The sequence below is a fragment of the Leptidea sinapis genome, chromosome 32, assembly GCF_905404315.1.
Source record: "Leptidea sinapis chromosome 32, ilLepSina1.1, whole genome shotgun sequence".
Lineage (NCBI taxonomy): Eukaryota > Metazoa > Arthropoda > Insecta > Lepidoptera > Pieridae > Leptidea > Leptidea sinapis.
Window position 1 is genome coordinate 3,053,995 of NC_066296.1, and position 27,686 is coordinate 3,081,680.

Genomic DNA, 27,686 nt, shown 5'->3' on the forward strand with positions numbered 1-27,686 from the left:
AAAAATGTTAGAGTCGCACGTATATCAATAAAGTTGCTCAAATTTAGAAACACGACCAGTGAAGATTATACAAACAACTATCTGATCCAGCAAACGTTGTATTGCCATCTTAAGTAATAAAAAAATTTTTTTTTGGGGCATAAAAAATAGATGACGACCAATTCTCATATATACTTATATCGTACATAAAATTTATCGTACTACAATAATTATTATATTCGATTGCCATCTTGCGAATCTGTGGTTGGAACAGAATAATATAAAAATCGCGATACAAAAATAAGTGCCGATCGTAGACGGGTGAAAATTTGAATTTGGGTGCATTTTTGAATGCTGAATCAATATAAAATTAAACTAAATAAATGATCCTTATCATTTAGGGGTATGAAAAATAGATGTTGGCCACAAAGAAGGCGAGAATGGACCCACATAATTTAAAAATGAAGTACAAGTTTATATTAATTATAAACATAAGTTTATACGATGTTTTTACAAAAATTTATGAGGCGCTAAGGTATGGGAGTCAAAAGATATAAATTATTATAATTTATTAAAAAATAAGTCATCTTGCACTAACGGAACGTTTTGCGCAATTGATTATTAACATTTACATTCTTTTGACATGACAGTCATTTTTATATGGATATTCCGACACCATCAAACAACCTACTCAAATGAGTAATTCAGTAGTAATTCACAATAATTGTGAATTACAATATGATTATTATCGTTTTTGATACTAAAATTAGTAGTTAAGTATCTTTAAAAGATTCGATACCTGCTTGAAAACAGAATGAATTGAGGATTCACTCAATTATTAACTGGTCAACCTTTCACATAGATATTATATTAGCTTTAAGCAGACAGTAATAATTAGACATGGACATAAGATACAAATTATTGATTGAACAATTGATTAATAATTTTAGGTTATATTTTACTTTTAGGTAGGTATATCTTTTTTCTCCCACTATTTTAGTCTTACTTACAATTTCCTTTTTTCTTAGTTTTTTACGTTCTACAATTCTTTACAAGTTTCCATGATGTACGCCACTTATTTCAGTGGGTCCCAAAATACGTGAATTCTCGCCATTCTCATTTCCAAACAAATTAGTTTAGCCGTGTCGGAGGAGTTTGGCAACAAACACCGGGACACGAGAACTTATATATATAAGATAATAATTATTAAATTATTCAACACTTCGTATTCAGATACAAAAATCTCTCACGGCATATTTGTTTAGTGAATACGTTAAGACATTCCCACATGATGTTAATACCGCAATAGCCTTCGTCTGTGTAGCAATGCTTTATCTTTTCTGGGAGCCATCTTGTATGATAACTGTCATTAATGTATGTGCTATAATTAATAAGCATTTATCACGTTTCACGTTTAATTTAATGCGCAGATTTGCATTTTGATCGTTATGTAATTAAATATTAGATAAATATAGTTGTCTGTAAGGTTTTTTGGCTGTTTTATGAAAATGAGTTTTAAAACTCACTAGAACAAGTTTTATTATTCTTTATTCTTATTTTATAAAATAAATAAAATAAAATACATTTTGTATGTCTTTCTATGACTCAAAAATGTCTAAACGGATGGTGCGCTACAAAACAGTAAAAAAACAAAAAAGTAGAGAAAAGGGAATTTCAATCGAAGTACTTTTTAGGAAATAAGAGGACAAACGGGCGTACATGCACATACGTACAGTAACCTGAGGTAAAGTTTCTTGATCCTGTGATTCTCTAGCAACACCAGAGGAATCACAGGATCGGCGCTGATCCTCTAGAATATTATATTTCAAATAAAGTTGCTATTGTTTCTTTCTTACATGAAAACGAACCTCGTTTGTACCTTTAAAGGTGAATTAAAAAATTCCTTTCATATTGAATGCTTACGTCACCCTCCTAGATTCTACAGTTATACATGCACGTTGATAAGCGCGGACAAAAAAGATTTTATAAATATAGATACATACTTAAGCAACTGAAACAGCTGGAGTAAAGTTGTTGGTGTGCAAGGTAGCAGTACTATTATAAAATATAAATACATGTGCATTTCACCAGTGGGAGGCTCCTTTGCACAGGATGCCGGCTAGAAAAAGCCTTGCTTCTCTCATCCCTTATTTTCATTTAAAAAAATCCATATCACGACAGTCTCCGATTTGTAGGTAGAGATTATGGTCTTTTATTTGCCACTCTCCTGACATACTCGTCTGGCACCTTCCTCTAGCTTCAAATCATTCATACATGCTAGCTCCTTTTTAATACATCCCTGACCTGAAATATACACCTTGGTACTTCCTACCTTTCTGAACATACATTTCCTTTGTGCAGTCAATCTACTTTCATACTGTATCTCCTGCATCATTATTAATTGTCTCTTATTTTACTCAATGCTTCTTTAATCTATCTTACAGATTAGCTCCACATCATCATCATTAGCCGGAAGACGTCCACTGCTGGACAAAGGCCTCCCCTAAAGATCTCCACGACGATCAGTCCTGCGCTGCCCTCATCCAACGTATTCCGGCGATCTTGACCAGATCGTCGGTCCATCTTTTGGGGTGCCTACCAACACTGCGTTTTCCGACACGCCAATCGAGGACTTTTCTGCCCCAGCGGCCATCTGTCTGTCGAACTATGTGCCCACTGCTACTTCAGTTTCGCAATAAGTCCACATATAGCAAACATACATACAGCTCTCATAATTCATTCCACCTTCGCACTACACGCCACAAGTTAGGTTATCATCCTCACCATCTGAATGTGTGGCGATCCTCCAGTGCGGCTTTCATCCACCTGCTACAAAGCTGTGGAATGAACTTCCTTGTGCGGTGTCTCCGGGACGATACGACATGGGTACCTTCAAAAAAAGCGCGTACACCTTCCTTAAAGGCCGGCAACACTCCTGTGATTCCTCTGGTGTTGCAAGAGATTGTGGGCGGCGATGATCACTTAACAACAGGTGACCCGTACGCTCGTTTGTCCTCCTATTCCATAAAAAAAAAATCTTTTTTAGCTAACCTAACATTCACTAACATAAGTGTAGGAATAAACGCACCTTTGCGGAATGTCAGACATGCCTTCTTAGAAACATTCTGAGTGCCCACAAATACGTGCAAGACTCGGTATATTTGGTGGAGAAGGTCGCCTTCCATGAAGACTTAGAGGGCACTTGCCCAAAGCCAACCTCAGGTGGTGTTTAGTGTGTAGGCACTTAGGTCTCACGTGTGTGTTAACCCTTTCCCATTGTCTGGGTGCAAAAAAAAAGCCTTTACCATATACATTGTATCTTACGAATAAACGAGAAAACCTCATGGCAAATCAATACCCATACATTATACAAATGGACTTAGTAACTACAGTTTCGTATAACTAAGGGGAATGTGATCCGTCTGTCGTCAACACTTACTCAAAGTTCTCGTGGGAACCTTAGACGAACAGGATTACCCCATTCCTACTATTCATTATTCTCTCTTCATCGTTAATACTTCTCTATATAATATAAATAAGAGATTTCCACCTATATATCGACTCATCACAATATCTCTGGATACCATCAAGGCGAAGAGACTTGACATTTGCTAGAAATATTCCTTTCGCGAGTAGAGGTCAGGTAAGAACGCATTTTACGAAATTTCAACCGCATATTTTTTTATAATTATCAGAACAACGCCTTCCGGGTCAGCTAGTATTAAATATGTGGTCGGGATTTGATAAAAATGTAGATCTGGTCTAAGTAATGGAACACAAAATGCGATCTTTCACCCACTCATTCAGTCTGGCATTCCATAAATACGCGATTGGCCTGAAACTTCTTGCAATAATGCAATGGCTATAAAGCCATAAAATGTTTTACCATCGTCACTCCTTTGTCAATGTTTTCATAAATAACTATGCATCATAGTTATCATTATCATAAAACGAACGTACGGGCCACCTGGTGCTAAGTGACCACCACCGCCCAAATTCTCTTGCAACACCAAAGAAATCACAAGAGCTTTGCCGACATTTAGGGTGTACGCGCTCTTATTGAAGGTAAAAATGTCGTATCGTCCCGGAAACACCGCACAAGGAAGCTCATTCCACAGCTTTTCAACACTCCCCGTGATAAAATCGGTAAAAGACACACAATGAAGCGACGCGACGTCTCGACGTAACGCGAAGTGATCCAGCCGTTCACAGAGTACTACGTCCCCTGCGTTGCACGCGGTCAAATGGTCCGACCTGATACTAGGGTGCGCCCAGACCACAGATGACAACCATACTCCTATGTGGCCGGATCATGGAATGAGGTTCTTCGTGCGGTGCTTCCTGACTTGGGTTTGGTACAAAAAAGCGAGTCTACGCAGAGCGCCATTTGTATCCGAAGCGGCAGTAGTATTAGAAATGACATCAAAAATAATTGTAAAGGAAAATCAATGCCTTTTTATTAAGTGAACATTTTTAAATTTAATATTTGTGAAGACGGGTAATAATTATTTTAACATTGTCACTTTTACTTATAGTAACAAGAACTATTCAAGGTAAGAGGTATTAACCAACTCAATTGACCCAAAGGCCTTACCAATTGACATCGTTATGCCTGAGCATAATTATCAAGCACTTTTATAATTACAGATTAGATTATTACCTATAGCTAGTTAGGACTGGTTTGTACGGTTACATTCACTGTTTCTTTCTGGTTTATCTCACAATTCTCAAACATTTACTTGTGCTTCATAAGATAAATAATAGCTTTAAGGGTAAATGTATACACTTTTATAATAAAGTCCCAGCCACTGTTCAGGCATTATCTATAAATAAATTTAAGCACTTTATTAAAAAATGGCTCTGTCGTAAATCCTACTATTCTATAGCTGTATTCATATATATTCTATAGATTATGATTATTTTATAGCAATGGCAATGGTAGTACAATATTCTATATTTTATTAAAAAGAGCGCAAAAAATGATTACGCTAGAGACCGAAAAGCGCTATTTGTTTCCGAAGCGGTAATATTATCTAATATAATAATCAATTTTGACAAAATAAATGCCTTTTATGTCTTGTATTCAAGATTCGTTTTTTACGTTTTTGTTGTTTCGTCAACCCATGACATAGATACTTTGTTGTCGAGCTGATCATTCCTAGCCGGTCTAGATATGGGTTTTTTGATGTATTATTTGTATAACGAGTAATTTGAATAATAAGCAAATACTATCCCAATGAGTCATCGTTGACAAATCTCTATGGCGTGTGACTTACATTACATACTAGCTGATGCCCGCGACTTCATCCGCGTAGAAGATTATCTCATGTACTATTTATTCCTTTTCCGGATCCCGTTTTCGCTCCCGTTCTCAACATATATACTAAACTGGTATAAGTAGTTATAGCTTATATTATATTATAGCATCGAGGTGAGTTTCAGTTTTTCACAAATCCCGCGGGAACCATGAATTTTTTCGTCTATGTCCTTTCCCAAGTTCTAGTCTATCGCTGTACCATATTTCATCAAAATGGGTTCAGTAGCTGCGACGTAAAAGCGTAACAAACAAACTTACAATCACATTTGTAATATTAGTAGGGATTAAATGCATAAATAAATAGCCATAACATGGATTAATTATCTAACTATCACATTTGTCCCAAAGTATTGGGACAGATGTGATAATTAACCTAGTACTCTAGGCAAAGATTATGGATTTGCCACAGCTCTGTCATATTATATCCCTGGCTTCTTCAACTTTTCAATAAGAACTTTGAACGTCTACCCGCACTATGGATATCTGTCAGTACAAGACTGTTATTAGAAACTTTTTGCCTCGTACAACATCTATTCTTAAATTATTGATCTTATATATTATATAATATGTATTTTGCATACTTCGGAATAGGCTCTTATTTTTGAATGACATTTATTTACACGGGGATTTTTGGGAACAAAAAATCTCTAGGTCTCTCTCAATAAGTTTTTCCGACTTTTCACACCGAGCGATCTTTGATCAATCTTGTATGCCTTGTTCAACTCTTATTTATGTATAAATCTTGTATGCATTGTTGAACTACACGTCACTCAAACGGTTGGCTCAGTTTGAAGAGCAGTCACACGGAACACGAGAGGTCGCGAGTTCGAGTCCCGTATCGTTCACAAGTTTTCTTTTCAAATTTTATTTGCGTAATTAATCCCAGAAGTGACCTAGTATTTATAGTGATATTGTCTAATATAGAAATGATATCTATAAGGTCTTGAATTTCATCCAAGATCCAAAGTATCACAGAACTCAATGATCTAACATCAACAAGTCGGCTGAGAGCAGCATTCTTCCGTGTACGGCGTTAGATAAAAACAAGATCACAAGTAGTACGAGTTACGCAAACGTGATCTACAAACGTAAATGATTCGTAATCAGCTCTGTCTGTATGCTATTAACATTTCATTATACTAGATTTAAACTGCACCAACAAATAGGCATGACACACACGAACGCTTAATCTTTTAATCATAACTTGGAACCGGTATTAAATTAAGTATTATTAAGACAACATCACTAAAAAATATCGAATTAGCGTTATTTTGCGGACATCTATTATTAATTATTCTAATTTTGTATTGTTGAATGAACAAATAAAATTTAGTCTTTTCACCATTGTTACGTGTCACTTCCGGGAGTAATACGTCACAATAGCCGACCAATCACAGCACACCAAATCATTGGACGAGGGTATAAAATAGCGGTTACCGGCTCATTCAATTCAGTCTCGTGTCAGAATTTGGCCGGATCTCCTGAGGATGCCTCGTGTAGAGGCCCAAAACACGTGTCAAATTGATTGGAGACGAATCTTAGCGGAATTTACACTCAAGAAGGCTCACAACATTTGAATAATATGACTAAAATTAAATCAAATGATTCGGAGATGAGGATCAGTGGATAAAAATGTTAATAAATAAATAAACTGGTTATTCAACTCGATTAAATACTTATATTAAAAAAGGCGTGTGGCACTCGGGGACTGCCGCAGTACCGCAGTAGCATTTTATATCAACTTATGCAATTATAATTATCTATTTATGCGTATTTTTTTCCTTTGTTTTTTTTACATCTAGTGGGGGGTGTTAGGTTATTGTCGTTACGGAATTTCTGTATTCGATCCCCTAGCTCAAGGCCCGCGATAGAAGCTATGCAATAGCTTAAAAATTGGATTTTGAATCCGTATTGAACTTCAAAATTTAACAATTCTAAAATATAATACGACTTAACAAAAACAGGCACAAGAACGAACCTTTATAACAAACAAAAATAACTAAAAATCGTATAATTGTGGTGAAAGATTAAACTAAAACGTAAAATATAAAGATCTCTATGTACTTAAACGTTAACCGTTTGGAACTTTTTCGGATTCCAAGCTTTTCAAGATTTTATTTCGATCGAATAGTCATTAAAGTTTAAAAATATAGAGATATAGATAAATCAATACAAATATTTTTATTCAAAGTAGGCTTTGAACTTGAACGTCTAAGATCCAAAAAAAAATTACAAATTGTTTAACTAAATCGTATATGAGCCGCCTAATGTTAAGTAATGTGACGCGTGAAGCTCGCTGACCACGTGGTCATATCGCATGCTTTAACTATAAAGAATACACTACATACGGTAATTATTATCGCTGAATTTAAAGTACAAAATATATGTATATCATTGTCTAAGTAACATAATACATACAATTACTCTTATGTTATGAGTCGTCGTAAATGTTAATTCTGCTAAGATTGACTTCGACATGTGTTTTACAAGAGATTCTCGTTCCAGAGTTCGGCGAGTCAAAGCCTCCTGATGATTCCTCGAGTGGAGGCGAAATTTGGATAACTATGGACTTCCGCAGTATTATGCCAGATTCAATTTTTTTTACACAGAATTACAACTGTATTCTATGGTGATTGACAGAGATTACTGACCCCAAAATAACCGACATAGAATCCTGATTTCTTCCACCTTTTTTTTAGTACACGTGGAATTCCCCTCGGGCCAACACCCCACCACACTGGGGTTTTCGGTAGGGCGATGTGTCGGGATCGCACCGATTAAGACCTTAAGGTGTACCACAACTCGCCTTTGTAAGAGGGGTCGAGAAGCGGCGTTATCAAGACATCTGGTACACTTCTGGTGCCTGGTTGCAAATGCACCAGCACTTTCTGTTTGGCGAACTGAGTAAAAGCGAATATGACAGTAGTTCACTAGAACAGCTGCACATATGCAATATGAGATGTGATACCATCGCAGGCAGTTATTCGCAAGTGTTGCAACAATACTGGGAATCAGGTTACGAGGAGGTGACCTTAGTAGCCCGTGTGAAACCTGCCCAATTAAGTATTTAAATAATTAACAATTTTATCTAAGGTCAGCAAAAGGTTACGGGTCGAATTAAGATATGACATGAATCAATTGAATTGTTAGTATCATAAGATGTTTTCGAAGTATTTAGTGACTTGTATGTTATTTAAATTGGGGGTCTGGTATATCTGGTCTGGTTACAGAATTCGTATATTTGGGTAACATGTTTACAGGAGACGGAACATATGAAGGAGATATTGAAAGGAGAGTGACTGCGAGAAACTGTGTGATTGGAGCGCTGCACGCCTTTATGAACGGCCAGACTGTGCTAAAAGAGGCGCGAATGGCTGTCCATAATAGAGTGCTTGTCGCCACGTCAATGTACGGAAGTGAGAGTTGGGTATGGCAGAAGAAGTAAAAAAGCAGAATAAACGCAGTTGAGATGCGATCACTGCGTAGTATGTGTGAGGTGAGACTGATTGATAGAATTCCGAATGCGGTAATAGGAGCGCGCTGTGGCCTGCAAGAAGATGTTGTGACAAGGACTGAGAAAGGAATGCTGAAATGGTTTGGACACGTGGAGCGATTCAGTGAAGAAAGAATGACTAATCAAACATATAAGGCATGTGTGTGTAGGCAATTCGGTCGCGGGAGACCTCGTAGGACGGAAAGGTTCGAAGCACCCGGAACTGGCGAGCATGTATGAAAAGAGTAATGAATGTAGAGGACGCGCGTAAGGTTTGTAAGGATAGAAGCAAGTGGCATTCTATTGTCTCTGCCTACCCCGACGGGAACAAGGCGTGAGTATGTGTATATCCTTGTTTTTAATACAATTGAAAATACGAGTATATTAATTATATGTCAGGTTTTCACTCTTTTAACTCCTGAACTGATGATCAAGTAATTTCGCAAACACGTAATGAGGGTTACAGAAAATGATATACAGATTAATGTATATTATATTATTGAAGAGTTTCTGAATGAAATTTTGTTTAATATAGTCACCCATTCATGGTGTCTGGTATAACAGCGCTGGTATCCCTTACCTACCTTCTACCTACCTAATGCGAGCTTAACTAACTAAAATATTTATAATAAAAATACCATCCTGGATGGCGGAGTGGACGTCGCCCGCCTCAACAAGACGATACAGAACCTTAAGCGTATTATAGAAGTAATGCGTGTTAATTCTTAGATAGAAAATAAATACGTCCTACTGTAACTCAAATCAAATTAAAATCTCTTTTTTAAGGGTAGTCAAGCAAATGACTCTTATGAATGTCAAATGTTCACCAGTGGGAGGCTACTTTGCACCGGATGCCGGATAGATTATGAGTACCACAACGGTGCCTATTTGTGCCGTGAAGCAGTAATTTGTAAGAATTACTGTGTTTCGGTCTGAAGGGCGCCGTAGCAAGTGAAATTACTGGGCAAATGAGACTTGACATCTTATGTCTCAAGGTGACGTGCGCAGTTGTAGCGCCGCTCAGAATATTTGGATTTTTCAATAATCTTGAGCGGCGCTGCATTGTAATGAGCAGGGCGTATCAGCTGAATCCCTGCTCGTCACGTCTCTTATTTTAATAAAAAAAAGTCTTCTTTTCATTTAACATTTACCACCACTTCGGAATTGTATTTGCGTAAATAATAATTCTGCTTAATGTTGTTTAATAATAAAACACATAATATACCTAACCCTCATCAACCGCAGCCGTTCATTTCTTTTCAACATTCCCCTGTTATAAAACAATAGCCCTTATACAATACTCTAACACAATTAGAGTAAAACACTATTGTTTTAAGGCTAGCTACAGTCGATTAAACATTGCCAGCTCAACAGCTGTTGCTTGACGTTGACCCAGGGGTTAAGCAGTAACCGCTTACAATTTGTTATGTTTTTAAAGTGATAACCCTCACTTATAGGATTAATACACAAATAATATTTGTAAAGAAAATTTTATGAACGATGCGGAGCTGGAACCCACGACCTCTCGCGTTCCGTGCGAGTGCTCTGCCAACTGAGCTAACCGTTCGAATGACGTATCGTCATAAAATCTTGTATGCTTTGTTTCTAACTTGACTCTCAGGTTGTGGCTTCATCTACAGGATCTAAGTTAAGGTTGATAACCTGCTCAACCTTTGTGTTGTACAAAGATGATAAACAAATTTGTACTTTCATTTTTTATTTTTTTGTTTTTATTATAGCTTACATAGTATTAGTTCTATTTTTCTGAAGTAATTAGGGAGTATTTTTTGTAATTTTTATGTTCACCATAATTGTCGTATACTTTAGAACTACTAATTGTAACATTAGATTAAGAAAATTGTATTGTATATGATGTGGTGTGCTTTAATAAATAAATAAATAAAACCTCAACATCTGCATATTAGGAAATTGACTTGAGATGTCGCTCTTGTAAATCTAAACAATATGTTATGTTTTTAAAGTGATAACCCTCACTTCTAGGATTAATACACAAATAAAATATGAAAACAAAATTTTATGAACGAAGCGGGACTCGAACCCACGACCTGTCGCGTTCCGTACGAGTGCTCTGCCAACTAGCCAAGCTAAGCGTTCGCGTGACGTATCGTCATAAAATCTTGTGGGCTTTGTTCAACTCTCAGGTTGTGGCTAGAACACAGAGATCGTGGGTTCCCGCATCGTTCATAAAATTTTGTTTTCAAATTTTATTTGTGTAGTAACCGCTTAGCTGACGTAATGATGTACCATGTTGATTTTTAATTAAAGAAAGTTTACGTCTTATGGCTTCATATGAAGAGTTCAACCAGTGTAGGTATCGGTGGTTATTTGATAACCACTGAGGCTTCTAAGTTAAAAATAATTACATCAAAAAGGTTGTTATTGGATACCAAATCAAACATTATTTTATTTCATAGGTAAAACATATTACACTTGAAATACACATATGTATTTCAAGTGTAATATGTTTTACCTATTTTTATTTGTTATTCATACAGCTCATTCGGAAGGCAGATTTCCTTACAGAAGAATGAGCAAGAAACTCTAAGGTTGTTCTTTTCAAAACAGATTAGGTATTACAAGTTCTTACTTTAAATGCAATTTACAAATGCAAAGTGATGCAGGACGTTCAGCTGATGGTAATTGATAAGCCCTACATTACAGTGCCGCTCAGGATTCTTAAAAAAAAAACAATAATTCTGAGCGGCACTACAATTGGGCTCGTCACTGAGACATAAGATGTTAAGTCTCATTTGCCCAGTAATTTCACTAGCTACGGCGCCCTTCAGAACGAAACACAATACTGCTTCAAGGCAGAAATAGTCGCCGTTGTGAAACCCATAATCTAGCGGGCTTCCTGTGCAAAAGAGCCTGGCACATAAACGTTGACAGTTGTTTTGGCCTTTGTTTCAGACAAGCTGAAAGTTAAATACACATATAATATTGTTTAAGATGAAAGTGACAACCTCGGCGATGTTCATACTATAACAATAAGTGTAGTGTGTAATGTATAGAGACCGGTTTCACAAGTACAGCGTTTAGTTAACTTTTCCTCGCTTTCCTTAAAGAATAGCAATGGCAAAGTTGTTAGTCATGCTTCGGGTATTATTTAAATATGAATATCTTGTTAAGTGATTTTTTTTATGATAATAAGGGACAAGACGAGCAGGACGTTTAGCTGATGGTAATTGATACACCATGCCCATTACAATGCAGTTGCGCTCAGGATTCTCAAAAAAACCCAAAAATTCAGAGAGGCACTACAATTGCGCTCGTCACCTTGAGACATAAGATGTTAAGCCTCATTTGCCCAGTAATTTCACTAGCTACGGCGCCCTTCAGCCCTTCCCTTCATGCTTACACATTACTGTTTCACGGCAGAAATAGGCGCCGTTGTGGGACCCATAATCTAGCCGGCTTCCTGTGCAAAGGAGCCTCCCACTGGTAAGTGAATGAATGAAGCGTTGAGACGTCGCTTCATTGTGTGTCTTCTACCGCATCTATTACGGGAGTCTTCCGAAGAGCTGTTTCATCTGATTCCTGCCGCTGGAGTCCACCTTCGCACGACACGCCCCAAGTTAGGATATCATCCACCACAGTGCGGTTTACAAGGAGCTTCCACTTACTAAAAAGCTGTGGACACTGCACAAGGAATGTGCGGTGTTTCCGGGACGATACGACACGGGTACCTTCAAAAAGGCGCGAACACCTTGCTTAAAGGCCGGCAACGCGCCTGTGTTTCCTTTGGGTTTGCCAGAGAATGTGGGCGAGTGATCACTTAACACCAGGTGATCCGTACGCTCGCTTTAACTCAAAATTAGTTTTTGCAAATTCATTTTTATTAAAATTTAGATTATGGAATAGAAATCTATAACACAAAATACAATTTATTCCTAATTACAATTAGTTTAATTTTACATATTTCCCACAAGTGGGAGGCTCCTTTGCACCGGATGCCGGCTGGATTATGGGTACCACAACGCACTATGGGAAAATCGCGTATGTTTCGTCTCAAAACTCCGTATCTCAGTTATTTCAAAACTAAATGATCTGTAATTTTGCACACATATACGTGAAAGTATAAGGTTTAATAGAAAAAAATATATTTTTTTAAACTAATATTTGCACTCTTCCCATAACCAACCTGTTTTTAATTTGACCCTAATAGATAAAGTGACCATATGTTATCAAATAAGGTGGTCAAAACTATATCAAAACCACAAATAACTTTTAATAATACTCATGACTGTAATGACCATTTTATCAATTTGAACTTAATAGATAACAAATGATTATGTGAGAAGTAAAAAGATATTGGAAAAAAATATTTTTTTTATCTCGCGATATATTTTGGCACGCACCGTGTCAGAAAAGGCGCAAGTATGCGCAACTTATTTTTTTCTCCTTGTGTAAACTAATGTATAAAGATCGTAATACAAAAAATATCTTGACATCGGCAAACAGCGGCAACGGGTAACGGTCTCGTTAAAAAAAAAGTAACCCGAAAATTATACCATCTTAAACTATATTGGTTAATTTTAATTTATTTATTTATTATACATAATATTATTTAAGAAACGTTATGAGGAGATTATAAGCATTTCAAAAATGTATAATACTTATACATTTATATCAAAAACTTTCGAGTAATGTGGCGTTGAATTGTAGTAATGCACTGTGCCAAAATAACATCATTGAACATGAGTTAGCTTTGATGCTTTTTTATTTACATTATGGTTAGCAAAAAATAATTAAAAAAATATAGAAAAGAAAGCTTATTTATAAGACTAAATTAATTAATTAGTTTTACTCCATAACAACGACTTTCATGTGAAACGGTTTTGAGACGGCCTTGTATGGGGCTTTCCCATAGTGCAACGGCCCCTATTTCTGCCATGAAGCAGTAATGTGTAAGCATTATTGTGTATCGGTCTGAAGGGCGCAGTAGCTAGCGAAACTACTGGGCAAATGAGACTTAACATCTTATGTCTACAGGTGACGAGCGTAATTGTAGTACCGCTCAGAATTTTTTGGCTTTTCAAGAATTCGGTGGGGCACGGAATTGTAATCAGGGCGTATCAATTACCGTCACTTAATTTCATAAAAAAAAACAGTTAATATATTTTAATGTATGATATAAAATGAAAAGCATTACATTATATTAAATGTATAAGTATCTGTATGTCTTATTATTAATAAGTTTTATTTATGGTAGAGTTTAAATGTGATTTATTTCTGTATTCAATTCAAAATTCCAAATTCAAAAGGATCAATGTAATCACATTGAATCATCAGGCTTAAATGTTAACTATGGCTTCAGTATTACGACTCAACTGAGAAGAAGCCATAAGAAACTTTTGAGCAGAAATTTTATAACATAGACACTCAATATAAATGATTAACGATAAGAATCAACATATTATGTAATTGACTATGAGGAATATATTACACTGCCAAGCAGCCATAATTTTAATGAAGACTGAAATAAGCCTTATAACGCAATTAACTTTTAAAATAATGTTTAAGGGGCTGTTTCACAATGTCCAAGTAAAGTTTCTGATAGGCTACTTGCTACTTACCTATCAAATAAAGACATCATTTGCGTAAACAATGTAAAGATAATGTTATCTAGCAGGTAAGGGCCATTTAAATTATAGAATTTATGTAGTAGTAGATATCATAATTATCTGATGGATCGCTTGACAGAGTGACAAGCATTTGACAAAATAATGTCAATTTATATTACGGTAGGGGAGCCCAAGAGACTAAATAGGGATTTACTCGAGCGTCGTGGGCACCTAAGGTTGTGTAGGTTAGATGCTGAAAAGAAAAAAAGTTTGTATTACGTGTAACCTGACACTGGTGGGGGGGAGCCTGTACAACAATATATATATTATAGAAACAGCCCGTAAATTTATTAATTTACAGATTTATAATAAGTATCATTCGGCATAGTATTGTTAAAACGTATTCAGTTACCTACAAATGATTTTTTTATTTATGAAGCCTTGTTTTAGGCACTCAAAATCGATACTTATTACATAAATTTAAATGAAATAGGTATAAATATATGTATACAGCACATAATATCAACATGTCGATAGGGACAAGCTGCTCACCATCTCATCTTAAGAGCAAACATATTTGCCAACTAACCCCAAGAAAGCTCCGCGATCGTCTGGACTTTTTTGACGTAAAGGGACTGCCAAGGCACTATTTTCAGCCAGAATCTTATTTAGATGGCCAATCAGATCATACGCCTGTTATCCTAACTGCAAGTTCATCTATAATATCTTATACTAAATCGGATACCCTGAGAAACAAATATACTGATTGGGACGGCTTTAGAGAAAATATAGAAGTAAATCTGGTATAAAAGGCTTGTCTAAAAACAGATTAAGACATAGAAAAAGACCTATTCCTCTATAGGAAGGCACTAAACTCAAAACACTCCGAACATAGAAACAAGGAATTTTGCACATAATAACTCTAGAAATCAGAAACCTGATTAAAGAAGAAAAGAGGCAACTGCACAGAGTATAGTAAACACTAGGCTGCCCAGTGTTAAAACAGCTTTCAACAAAGCTATGACTAACCTAAGGAAGACCATCAAAGATGTACAGGAGAATGATCTCAAAAACAAACTAGAAAATATACTAGCCCAACAGCATCACCACCTACAAACTACTCTTTGTGGAAAGTAACAAAGGCTTGTGACCAGCTACAACAAGTCAAGCCACCTCTGAAAATACCAGACAATAATTGAGCCAAAACTAGCAAAGAGAAAGCTGATGAGTTTGTAAAACATCTTGCACAAGTATTTATGCCAAATAAAAGTAGAAGTGCGCATTCTTAATCAGGACCTTCGGTTGACTTTTCCATTAAAACGAAAATACGTAAGGGAAATCCAGAAGACAAAAATAATGCTCAAAAAGAAGAGAGGCCAGATCTTTTTCTGTCACAAACTGAGGAGGTCTCATTGTACCTATTAATAGCCCGGTACACAAACATTTTACTAATACCAAGCATATGGAGAGTTATAAAATTTTCATTTGGCTCCATACCTACTTTGTGTAATGCAATCACAGCGATTCGGTTCTCTTTATCACCCCACTCCATTTATATATCGCAAAATATTGTACAATGTATTGACGCCAAAATGAGAAAACTCAATGAACAATCGTTTAAAAATGAGAGATTTCTAATTCAAATGTAATATTTTGTTTTTTTTTTTTTTAAATTGTAACAATATTTATGGCCAAACTAAGTATGTGGATTAAGACACTTGACGCCGATAACAATAATCTATCTTCTAATACATGTAGATAAAATTCGCGTGTTATGGTGTTAAACATTGAACTCCTCCGAAACGGCTTAACCGATTCTCATGAAATTTTGAGTGCATATTGGGTAGGTCTGAGAATGGGACAACATCTATTTTTCATCCCCCTAAATGTTAAGGGTGGTCCATACGATTTTTTATTTTATTGAATTTTTTTTTTATTTGTTAGGCAATGAGTCAGCATTAAAAAATACATACAACTTCAAATTTTCACCCATCTACGATCAACAGTTACTTTTGTATCGCGATTTTAATATCGGCAATACAACGTTTGCTGGGTCAGCTATTATATATATATAAAATAGAATGTAATATGTTTGTATGTTAATAACTCCTAAACTATTCAACCGATCTCAATTAAATCAAAAAAGATTACATATATATAATTTATATGGCATAACAACGTTTGCCAGGTCAGAGCAGGCAAGGAGTACGTTTAATAATAATATATATTGCAAAACAACCGAGTCAGCAATTGAATTTTATACGTATAATAAAACACTTCATTGAATATATTCGCTAATTGGCAGCAATTCTCATAACTATTATAAATGACAAGTATCAGAAACAAATTATGAACGGTCATTTGATTAATTAATTGTTTTGGATAATTATAACCGTTAATAATTGTTTAGTATTCCTATAACATGCAAGGAATGCTTTCAAAGTATACGAGAGTTAACTTAGTAAACACTTGATTATACTTCCTTATTTTTGCCATCACAGCTGATACTCCATAGGTGCCGCTTGCTGCTTCTCTCCCCAAGAGAAAGGTCGCCTTTGATGAAGGCTCAGAGGGCTCTTGCCCAGAGCCAACCTCAGGTGATATTAAGTGGGTAGGCACTTAGGTTTGATGTGAGTCCCACATAACCAACGCAGACATAGATTGCGTTGGTATGCATGAGCATTCACCGCCTCCCGTTATCCCGGAAGGTAGACCTTTCCCTTTATATGGGCGCAAAAAAATCCTTATATTTTTTATTTAAACTTACACAATAAGTCGAAACATGAAGTATTTAAGTTGCAAAATTATATAAGTATTAAATAATATACTAAGTTTATTGCCACATCTCTTATAAGACTCATACCAATGGTAAAGTGATACGCCACATACAAAGCACGTATGCACAATGCACAAACAGTAAGTTCTACTGCAACTAAAGAACAAAAGATATTCATAAACTGAGGCGGAAACGTGCAATCTCCATTTCAAGGCCATACCATTTGAGAACGGTGGTTAATGTTTCAGTCGAAATAAATAGTAGGTAAAAAAACACTAAAAAAACACGCTTTTTTATAGAAAACCGAACTAAAAGATTTTTTTGAAATTTAATATTAACATCAATTCTTACCTTATACACGATAGATGAATATTATATAAATTAGCAAATTGAAAAATGGAATAATTTTATCAAATTAATGTATTGTCACCATAATTCTACGAAGTTTGAAGGAAATCTAGCCGTTAAAAGTGGGTCAAAATCGCTCCCAAATTAGTAGGTTACAGACAAACATACATAAAGGTGAAGCTAATATATATATAAAAAGTGTGTAAAAAAGTATTTATAATATAAAATCCTGTTTTTTTTTTATGAAAATAAGGGACGAGACGAGCAGGACGTTCAGCTGATGGTAATTGATATGCTCTACCGATTACAATGCAGTGCTGTTCAGGATTCTTGAAAAACCCAAAAATTCTGAGCGGCACTACAATTACGCTTGTCACCTTGAGACATAAGATGTTAAGTCTCATTTGCCCAGTAATTTCACTAGCTACGGCGCCCTTCAGATCGAAACACAGTAATTTAAATAGGCGCCGTTGTGGTACCCATAATCCCCCCACTGGTAAAAGATGATTATCCACATATCCCAACATTTCGCAACATCAGAAAGCGTGGTATTGACAGGAATGTTTCTTCAAATCCGTTATAACTGCATATATATTAGATGTATCGGTAGAACTTGTGCAATGTAGTTTGCCTTGAGACAGGCCCTACATGCTCACCGGTTCTGTTCCGGCGGCGATCATATGACTAATATAAACTAATATCATAGAAATCTAAATAACAAGGTTATAGAAATGTTAAATGTTATGTTATATAGGCGACAAAGTGATCCTACATGGGTTCCGGTTTTTATCCCTTTTGTTTCCGGTTTAGAAGATAACAGAACAGTATGTTCTGTCAATAAAAGTAATGACGACCAGCAAATGTTGTATTGCCGATATTAAAATCGCGATACAAAAGTAACGGTTGATCGTAGATGGGTGAAAATTTGAAGTTGTATGTATTTTTTAATGCGGACTCATAATCAAAAAAAATTTTAAAAAAAAGTCAAAAAAAAAATCGTGTGGACCACCCTTAACATTTAGGAGGATGAAAAATAGACGTTGTCCGATTCTCAGACCTACCCAATATGCACTGAAAATTTCATGAGAATCGGTCAAGCCGTTTCGGAGGAGTTCAAAGTTTAACACGAGGATTGTATATATTAGAAGAATATATAGTGTGTTATCCTTAAGAGATAGACTAAACTTGGAGGTGTTTTTGAGTTATTGGTTTCTTATAAATTGAGAGCATGACTCCTTTCACGACTTTCCTCTATGTCTCGTAGTTTCCGACTTGGACATCACCGACCTTCTCAAAAGACCATTCTGTATATAGTTTGGACAGCGTTTTCGTTGAAAGCTCCCTGAGGGCTTATTTTTTTCCGACACCTCCAACAAACATCGTTAATGCATGTAAATATGTATTATACAAAAACTTAACAAATTGTATAACTAAAACCTTCCTCTAAATACACGGTATCCCGTATACATTAGTGAAAGCAACATGGCAATCGGAGCAGTACTTTATGAGATTATCGCGACACACAGACAGTTTGTGGTTTGACAGTTCTGCTGCGAAACAATTACATTAAAATAACAGGGAGCAAATATACGAAATATTATTGGCAAATTTATAGAAAAATAACAGTATTTTATTTATTATGTACAGAACAACGTCTGTCGAGTCGGCTAGTACCTATATGAGTTTGTATTAGTTACACTTTAGTAAAAAATTGTATTTGTGAAAACACCCTATTTATTTATTGTTAGATATTTAATTGCCAGGCAACCCTATTCCAACTGCGGCGTAAAGACGAGGGGTGAGTGAAATATTAAAAACCATTTTTGATTTAGGTATCAATTTGCACTTTACTTTAATGGCCATATCTTAATTGATCAGGAATATAATAAGTATAAACTGAACATTTTAGTTTCGATTGAGTACCGAATGTAAGGTTATTTATGGTATTTTCACCTTCATAACTGCGCGTATACCTGTGAAAATGGATCTTCATAGAAGGAGAGATAGATAATGCAGTCATAGTCCTTCCAAAACCTGCAGTGCCACACGGCACTTGATTTTTCAAAAAAACCAAAACCGAGAGTGCCGTACGGCACACTATTACCTCACCAAGTTCTGACCCTTGTTTTGTTTATAAGATGTTTTATTTTGCATGGTCTTATAGCTCGTTTTAATAGCTAACTGATACATTCATTCAATTCATCCTAATTATAAGCAATCTATTGCTACACATAAAATAATACACTTTGACAGAACGCTGCGCGAGCGCCAAAATCACGCCGATCTGACTTTCCCGGAACATTCTTCTACCCACCTTAGTGACTGTAGTTTAATATTTTAAATAGGCATCCCAACTCGACATAGCCTATCTCCATTCCAATCTTCTTGTTATGTAGATTACTTTTCATCATGCTCAACCAGCTCTCTCTTTATGAGACTTGAGCTCATTCCTTTAGATCCTGATGATCTCTTTATAACCGACAACACGGCTCAAAGTAACCAATGGGAAAGTCCTTTGCACAGGATGCCGGCTTTATTTGGGTACAACAACGGCGCCTATATCTGCCGTGAAGCAGTTTACTGGGCAAATGAGACTTAACATCTTGTCTCGAGGTGACGAGCGCAATTGTAGATCCACTCAGAATATTTGGGTTTTTCAAGAATCCTGAGTGGCACTGCAATGTAATGGGCAAGGCGTATCAGTTACCATCAACTGAACATCTTGCTCATCGCGTTCCTTATGTCCATAAAAAAATACATTACACAAACATGACACCTATAGGTAAGTTTTCTGCCCGCTGAACTACATAAAAAATGGATTTGGTCCCATTACGTGTAGGCCAGGCAGGTCAGACCATATCTCGCTAGTAAGTTCATTCCACACTTCGATGTGATGTAAATATAAAATACACTTGTTACATAATCATATAGACGTATCTTGGCCATAAGTTTGAACCACAAGGTCACAAATGTGGAAGTTATCCGCCGCGTCAATCAAAAACGCGAACTCATGCAAACTATCAAGATGAGGAAAGTCGCATATTTGGGGCACGAGAGGTACAAACTCCTACAACTCATCATGATGGGAAAAGTTGCCGGAAGAAGAGGCGTAGGTCGCAGAAAAAAGTCTTGGCTGCGCAACATCCGAGAGTGGACTGGCATCGCGAGTGCGGCAGAACTATTTCGCCTCGCGAAGGACAAACAATTGAAACTACAAAGCTGACCGCCAACCTTCGCTAGTCGGAGAGGCACGCGAAGAAGAAGAAGATATAATCATACTATGAATTTATTTATTGGAGATAAAAATGCTCCACTTGTCCCCAAAATTTCGTGAGAGCGATACAGCAGTTCAAGATGGATTTGTATATATAAGTATCTTTCTTTCCCGCAAAACCAGGATAAGAATGGATATTCATCGTTGAAAACTGATTTTCATTCAAGTAACTTTTCTGCCTACTTAACCAAACGTGGTTTATTGACGTGAATATTTATACTTTCCCGGCCGCAATCGCATATTTTTAGGCAACAACTTACGTATTTTCCGTCCAGTTGTCATCTAAATCGTAGGCACTTTCCATGAAGGTGTAGTGAATAGTTTTATTACTTCCTTTTTTCTAATATTTAGACCACATACGAGATCTTCAACATCCCCACTAATATTATAAATGTAAATGTAAGTTTGTTTATTACACTTTCACGCCTAAACCACTGAACCGATTTTGATGAAATTTAGTATAGAGATAGACAAGAGCCTGGGAAGGACATAAGCTACCTTTTATTGCGTTAATAAAACTCTTGGCGGGGTTAAAATAGGAGGTGAAAATTTGTATGAAAGTTTGTCACTATCGGAGATAACACCATGAAAATTTGTATTAAGGCACTTGATAAGAAATAAGTAATATTCAATATTTGTTCTAGCGTTTTTTGAAATTTAGACCTGTGTGGGGATGAAAGTTCCATAGTTGGTAGCTTATAAAAATGTATTAACCATAACAGTGTCTTGTGTATTTTTTACAAAGTGACTATATTGAAAAATAAAAATTGCTGCCCAATGTAACTATTGCACGCGCACAAAGTCGTGGGTAAAAGCTATAGTCAGAGATATTGCTCAGCACCGCGACGTCAATCATCAAACGGGAGCTACTGAAAATCAGTGCTGTGACCAATTGTCACAGGTAACCTGAGTAACATCCCTTTTGACACATATAATAATATCTTGGGAAAGTTATTTATTTATTCTTTACTAGCTGACCCGACAGAAGTTTTTCTGTATATTATAATGTTTTTTTATGAATTTTAATTTATGACAAATCTTAAGATTTATCAATCTACATAAAAATAATCCGATAGATAGTTAACAACTGTAGTAAATCTACCATCTATAGTTAGCTAAAATTAAGTTTATTTTTTTAACTTCTGAGAAAGTTAGAAAGATATAAAAATTCTAATTAGTTATTAATTTTGAACTTTTCTTTCAATTTGATTGCTGACGACGACGGGGGATACATCAAAGGAAAAACAAAATTGTTGTCTTTTTTTTAATCTGAGCATTTTCCTATTTATTCACCTTTTAAACCTTCTCTGGACTTCGACAAATAATTCAAAACCGAAATTAGGCAAATCAATCCAGCCGTTCTCGAGTTTTAGCGAGACTAACGAACAGCGATTCAATTTTATATATATTCTTTATTAAATATTTTCTAGGTTAGTTTTAGTTATAATTTTTCTTTTTTATTCTTATTTTTGTAGCAATGTAATGTTTCATGTGTGTGTCAAATAAAAGATATTATTATAATTATTAAATTTTGTGGGCTTCGTGTCAGTCAATCGTTATGAATTCTATGATTTGGAAACAGCCGTATGTGTGTCACTAAAGTCACAGCTAAAGTGTAGCAACGACCTTGCAAGTTGTGAGATAAAGGTCCGCGTTGCCATTCACCACCGGTTCTGTCGGTTTGGAACGCGTGCGACGAATCCAAACCGTCACCGTGAATCATAGCTTTCTTTAGACTTGGTGTTACCTTTTTATGATAGCATCAAAAACTAGGGCATAAAAAGCCATTTTTAGCTGGCACTGCACGATCGAAACATTACTTGTTATTCAGTCTAACTATCGAATCTGCGTTTGTGAGCTTCACAACCTAAAGGACGAATCATGCATTCAGTTTTTCATTGCCCTTAAGTTTGCCCCATCAAATTTTGCATTGGGTACAAGCGATTGTAACATCAGCTTTAATAATATCCAATTTACTGATCAGGTCAAACCTAAGCTATTACTTACAAATTTTTGAGAAGTTCAAATACTACATAGTTGGTTGCCACATTGCCCTACACCTTTCGGGTAATTTAGACAAACTGATAGTCATAGGGATGGAGGGCAAAAGAACACGCGAACGATCAACCAGCCGCTGGTCGGCTGCCACAGACACAGGCCTGCCACAGACACAGGCCTGCCACTTACGACCGCAATAAGGAACGCCGTGGACCGAAAGGAGTGGAAGGCTTTACTGACCAATGTTACGAAAACTTTGAAGTACGTATACGATCTTTAGAAATGAAGAATGCGAACAAGAAGAAGATCGTTAATTGATAATGTTGCGTAAAGTATAAGGTTTTTTGCCATGGCAAGACATGAGTAGAATTAATCCAATTCTGTTATACAGAATATATAATATAGATTATCCAATTTTTTTCGGTTGCATGTTAATTAAGTATCTTCCTACCTACTTTGTTAAGGCCGGGGACCGAGCCAACGGCCTTGAGGAATCGAGGATCGCCATAGTTTTAATTCAGAATTAGAAGTATTTTTAATTTTATTCAAACAAAACTATGTCATGTTAAATAGCATTGGTGTAAAATTAATAATTTAGTTTGGCTCCAACTGTAAAAGTTAGGGGTATTTTGGTGATTTTTGTCGTTGTTGTTGTTTGTAGAAAAAATTAATTTTCTTCTCATATTCTGTAGATATACAATTATTTTTTGTAAAAAATATAAGTTTTATATAAACCATTAAGAAATGGTTTCAATTGTGCGCTATTTTGGCGATTTCTTGGGATAGCGGCCTTAAGCCACCAGACCCTGTTCAGGCGATTACATAGATAGTGGGTTCGACCGCAATAAGGTTAAGACGAACTTAACCCACCCTTCGCCCTTAGAATATTATTACGAAAGTATGGAAGTATATTAACTATAGTTAAAATGAATATGATATTGTATTATTTAGTAACACCAGGGGTCAAGAATTGCTGGGCTTTAAGTTGAGTTGGTGATAGTATCTTCTTATGTATTACCACCATAACTATTATATTGTCAAGTCAAAGGAAGCTTATCATTATAAAATCGTTCGCAAAGAAGATAAAAAAAAACTACGTTAAAAAAACCGACTTCAAAAACTGAAAAGTATCAAATAACTAAAAATGTAATTTTATACGCCTTAGCTTTAGTATTAATAAAATGCTATTATTTATATTATGTGCTGCTTATTGATAGGTTTTAAGTCGTAATCGTAAAAATTACGTTAATCGGATCATTAGTCTCAGAGTAATCGGTGTAGTACATACCTACCTACATAAAAAAAACACCGATCGAATTGAAAACCTCCTCCTTTATGAAGTCGGTTAAAAAGGAAATTACGTTCACGAAAATTAGTTTTTTTAACGTAAGGTAACCTTACGTCTTATTTCAAACGAAACTAACAATATTAAATACCTACTATGATTTTCCCATAAATAATTTTAAGACAAGACTGTTCAATATTTATAGCTCTAAAATTGCCGCATATGAATCATTTTTTTAAATAAATAAGTATGTAAAGCCTGTGACCTTGTAAACGAGACAACCTTTCGTTAAACCAAAAATAAAAGTTTAATTAAGAAAGACCTCTATTTATATTTTTGTAATTTTACATCAATCATTAAAATACTAATTAAATTTTGATGTGCTGCATCTTTTATCAAAGTTTTATAACTTAATAAAAACTATAAAGCAACTTACCACCGTCAGAGTAAATTCATATCTTTATATCCTGGTTTCAAAGGCTTTGTAAGTTGTAGTTGGTTGTACGTAGGCGTGACAGACAAGAGTTCACACAATCCCGTTACCCTCGACTAGCAGAACTGAATATTTCTCTGCACAACACAATTGCACTACATACAACATAACTTTGTACACAATATCTTAAATTAACACACGTTCCAACATTATTTTCAGTTATGAAACCCAAAACAGTGTTTTCTTTAATTTTTTAGCATTATGTTACATGCCACCGTGGTATTAAACCCACAAGACACAACTGACATGTTGACATGTTTACAATAAGTACAAAAACTTAAAAAGTTGGTTCTATACCTGTCTCTTTCTAACATATTACAATGCTGTTGATAGATAGAGATAAAGCATAGAACGAACTCCGTAGCGCCCCTAGTGGTGAACTTAGAAACCATAAGAAAGATTTTACTCTGTTTATCATACTTTTCTATAGATGGCTCTGTTTGTGACGTTTCGTAATAGTGTGTAATATCGATTCAGAGATCGTGATGAAACCGTTTCAACTTACAAACTTGTTAGTTTATAGCAAAATTCCTAGATGGCAGTGCCAGAATGATTTATAATCGACACTTTTTTTATTAGATTTTAAGAATTCTTTTTGATGTCTTTGATGAATTTTTTATTTCTAATATACTAGATACTACTACCGCTTCGGAAACAAATGGCTCTCTGAGAGAGAAGAAGAGGCACAAGAAACTCTTTTTTTTAATGAAAATAAGGAACGAGACGAGTAGGACATTCAGCTGATGGTAACTGATACGCCCTGCCCATTACAATGCAGGGCCGCTCAAGATTCCCAATAATTCTGAGCGGCACCACAATTGCGTTCGACTCCTTGAGACATAAGATGTTAAGTCTCATTTGACCAATAATTTCACTAGCTACGGCGCCCTTCAAACGGAAACACAATAATGCTTACACATTACTGCTTCACGGAAGAAATAGGCGCCGTTGTGGTACCCATAATCTAGCCGACATCCTGTGCACAGGAGCCTCCCACTGGTAAACTCTCCTTGCATTCTTTTTTTTTGCGCTCTTTTAATTAAAATATACAATATTGTACTGTCATTATTAATGCTGTTAAATATTCATAATCTAGGCCCAGGCTGTCCGATCACTTAGATATTCAGCTGTGGAGTAATAGGATTAACGATAGAGCTATTTTTAATAAAACATTTAATTTTTTTTATTGATAATGCATTTTAGTGTTACTGAGAACATCACTTATGGTAGGTTATGGTAGGTGATATAATTGTTTATCGCAATACTTGGTGGATAAGGGTTTCTTTTTGGAAAAGTGGTTGTTCATACTATATAGCCGTTTCAGCTGTAGAATATAATATAATATCAGATAGCCACAGAAATAATATTATTATGATTTGAACATCCATTTACATATTTTTATATATCCAAGATTTATAAAATTATACAAAAGTTTCGTTATAAATTGGTTAAGTTTAAATTTTTTTAACTTTAGGAGGAAATCCTAATCCAGACATACAAAAAAACTTCCTGGGCGACCATATTATTTGCTTTCTGTATAAATTTTGGCATAGTTATTTTTTGGAGAAGCGCGTGTTGTGCATATTAGTCATATCAATAATACTTTTTATGCGGATTTACTCAGTTTCATGAGAATCATTAATTGTACGAAAAAATTTAATTAGCAGAAGTGAGTCAATTAAAATGTTTTCTCATACTGAAAGCCACTTCCTGCAATGTACCTGAATCGCAACCAGATAGATATATTATTATGTAGTATTTTTTTTATGAAAAAGCAGGACGAACGAGCGAACGGGTCACCTGGTGTTAAGTGATCACCGCCGCCCACATTCTCTTGCAACAGCAGAGGAATCACAGGAGCATTACCGGCCTTTAAGGAAGGTGTGCGAAGAAGCACCGCACAAGGAAGCTCGTTCCACAGTTTTGTAGTATGTGAAAGAAAGCTCCTTGAAAATCGCACTGTGGAGGACACATCGAGTCATAACTACTTTTAACTAACGGCTATGTGTATAGTCCGATATTCTATACAATACGTAGTACCTAGTAGTAGTAATATATGAAATATTATTAATTTCATACTTTTGGAATGAAGTTCCTTACGGCAGGCTTGGAGGTGATAGGAATTTTGCTGCGCGACCGAACTGAAAAAAATGTGATAGTAAAACCGTAAGAAAAAATCCGTGGAAAAAAGTGCGTGGAATAAAACCGTTAAATGAGACGTTCGCAGGCGCGACAGTCGCATACACAAGCGAGTAGTGTATAATACCTAATTGAGCACGATTTTTTTTGCCATTTGTGTCGATTCTACATTAGCCGAAGGAACTTCGTTCCTACCTGGTGTCCCACGACACCACATCTTTTTTTATACCAAATACGTAGCCGGTATTTAGTTGTAATAAACATTAATTAACTTTTATCACATGATCTTGTTTAGTATATAACATCTACAAGAATTGTTCCTTTGGTGAGTTCAACGTACCTTAATACATAATGCCAAATGGATTTGGGTCGCGCCCCACAGACTATACAGGACGATCAATGTATAATTTTGCATTGGCGTATGGCCTGGTTGAGTCGCCATGGCTCCTAGACGTGGATGACTACATGCCGTTCTTATTAGATCTTCTGCTGACTACTCACCACGATAGTTACCAGGTCTCTGTCTACGCCTCTCTCGGAACGCCCGACCATTGCCAGGTCAGGAGTGTAGTGCCTATCCAACGACCGCATCGCAGAACACCAGCAATCCGACAAACAGATAAATTAGATCGTTAGTGATCTTCTCTCCATCCAGCCTAGTGAGCAGGCGGTCCGAGGTTCGAGTCTCCTTCCGAGACGCCCCGCGTCTGTGAGCTACATTTTCGGCCTACAAGGCCCCCGCCCGGCTTCGCTGTAAAAGCCTTCAGGGCTATCAGCACAGAGGAGGTTTTTAGTCGGTAGGGGGTGTTTACACCCGAGCCCGACATATGGGCCCCGTTTCGGGGTCTTCAATACGTAAATGTATTTTACTCCTCTCGAAAAAAAAAAAAAATAGCAATCCGGTACCACAAGTCAGCAGATTGGGATAGGATGCGTTTCTTTTTTGCATCCTACCCTTGGGGCAAGGTGTGTGTCCCTTCGGGATTCGGATGATCCTAG

At 36.1% G+C, this 27,686-nt stretch overlaps 1 protein-coding gene across 1 annotated transcript in view; it reads right to left on the minus strand.

Annotated features, from left to right (window-relative positions):
- Positions 1-24,777, minus strand: part of LOC126974522 (cadherin-87A) — a 76,663-nt gene extending 51,886 nt beyond the window's left edge. The window contains exon 1 of the mRNA XM_050822032.1: positions 24,492-24,777. The gene's annotated coding sequence lies outside the window, so the exon portion shown is untranslated. The remainder of the gene's footprint in view (positions 1-24,491) is intronic.
- Between the last annotated feature and the right edge of the window lie 2,909 nt (positions 24,778-27,686).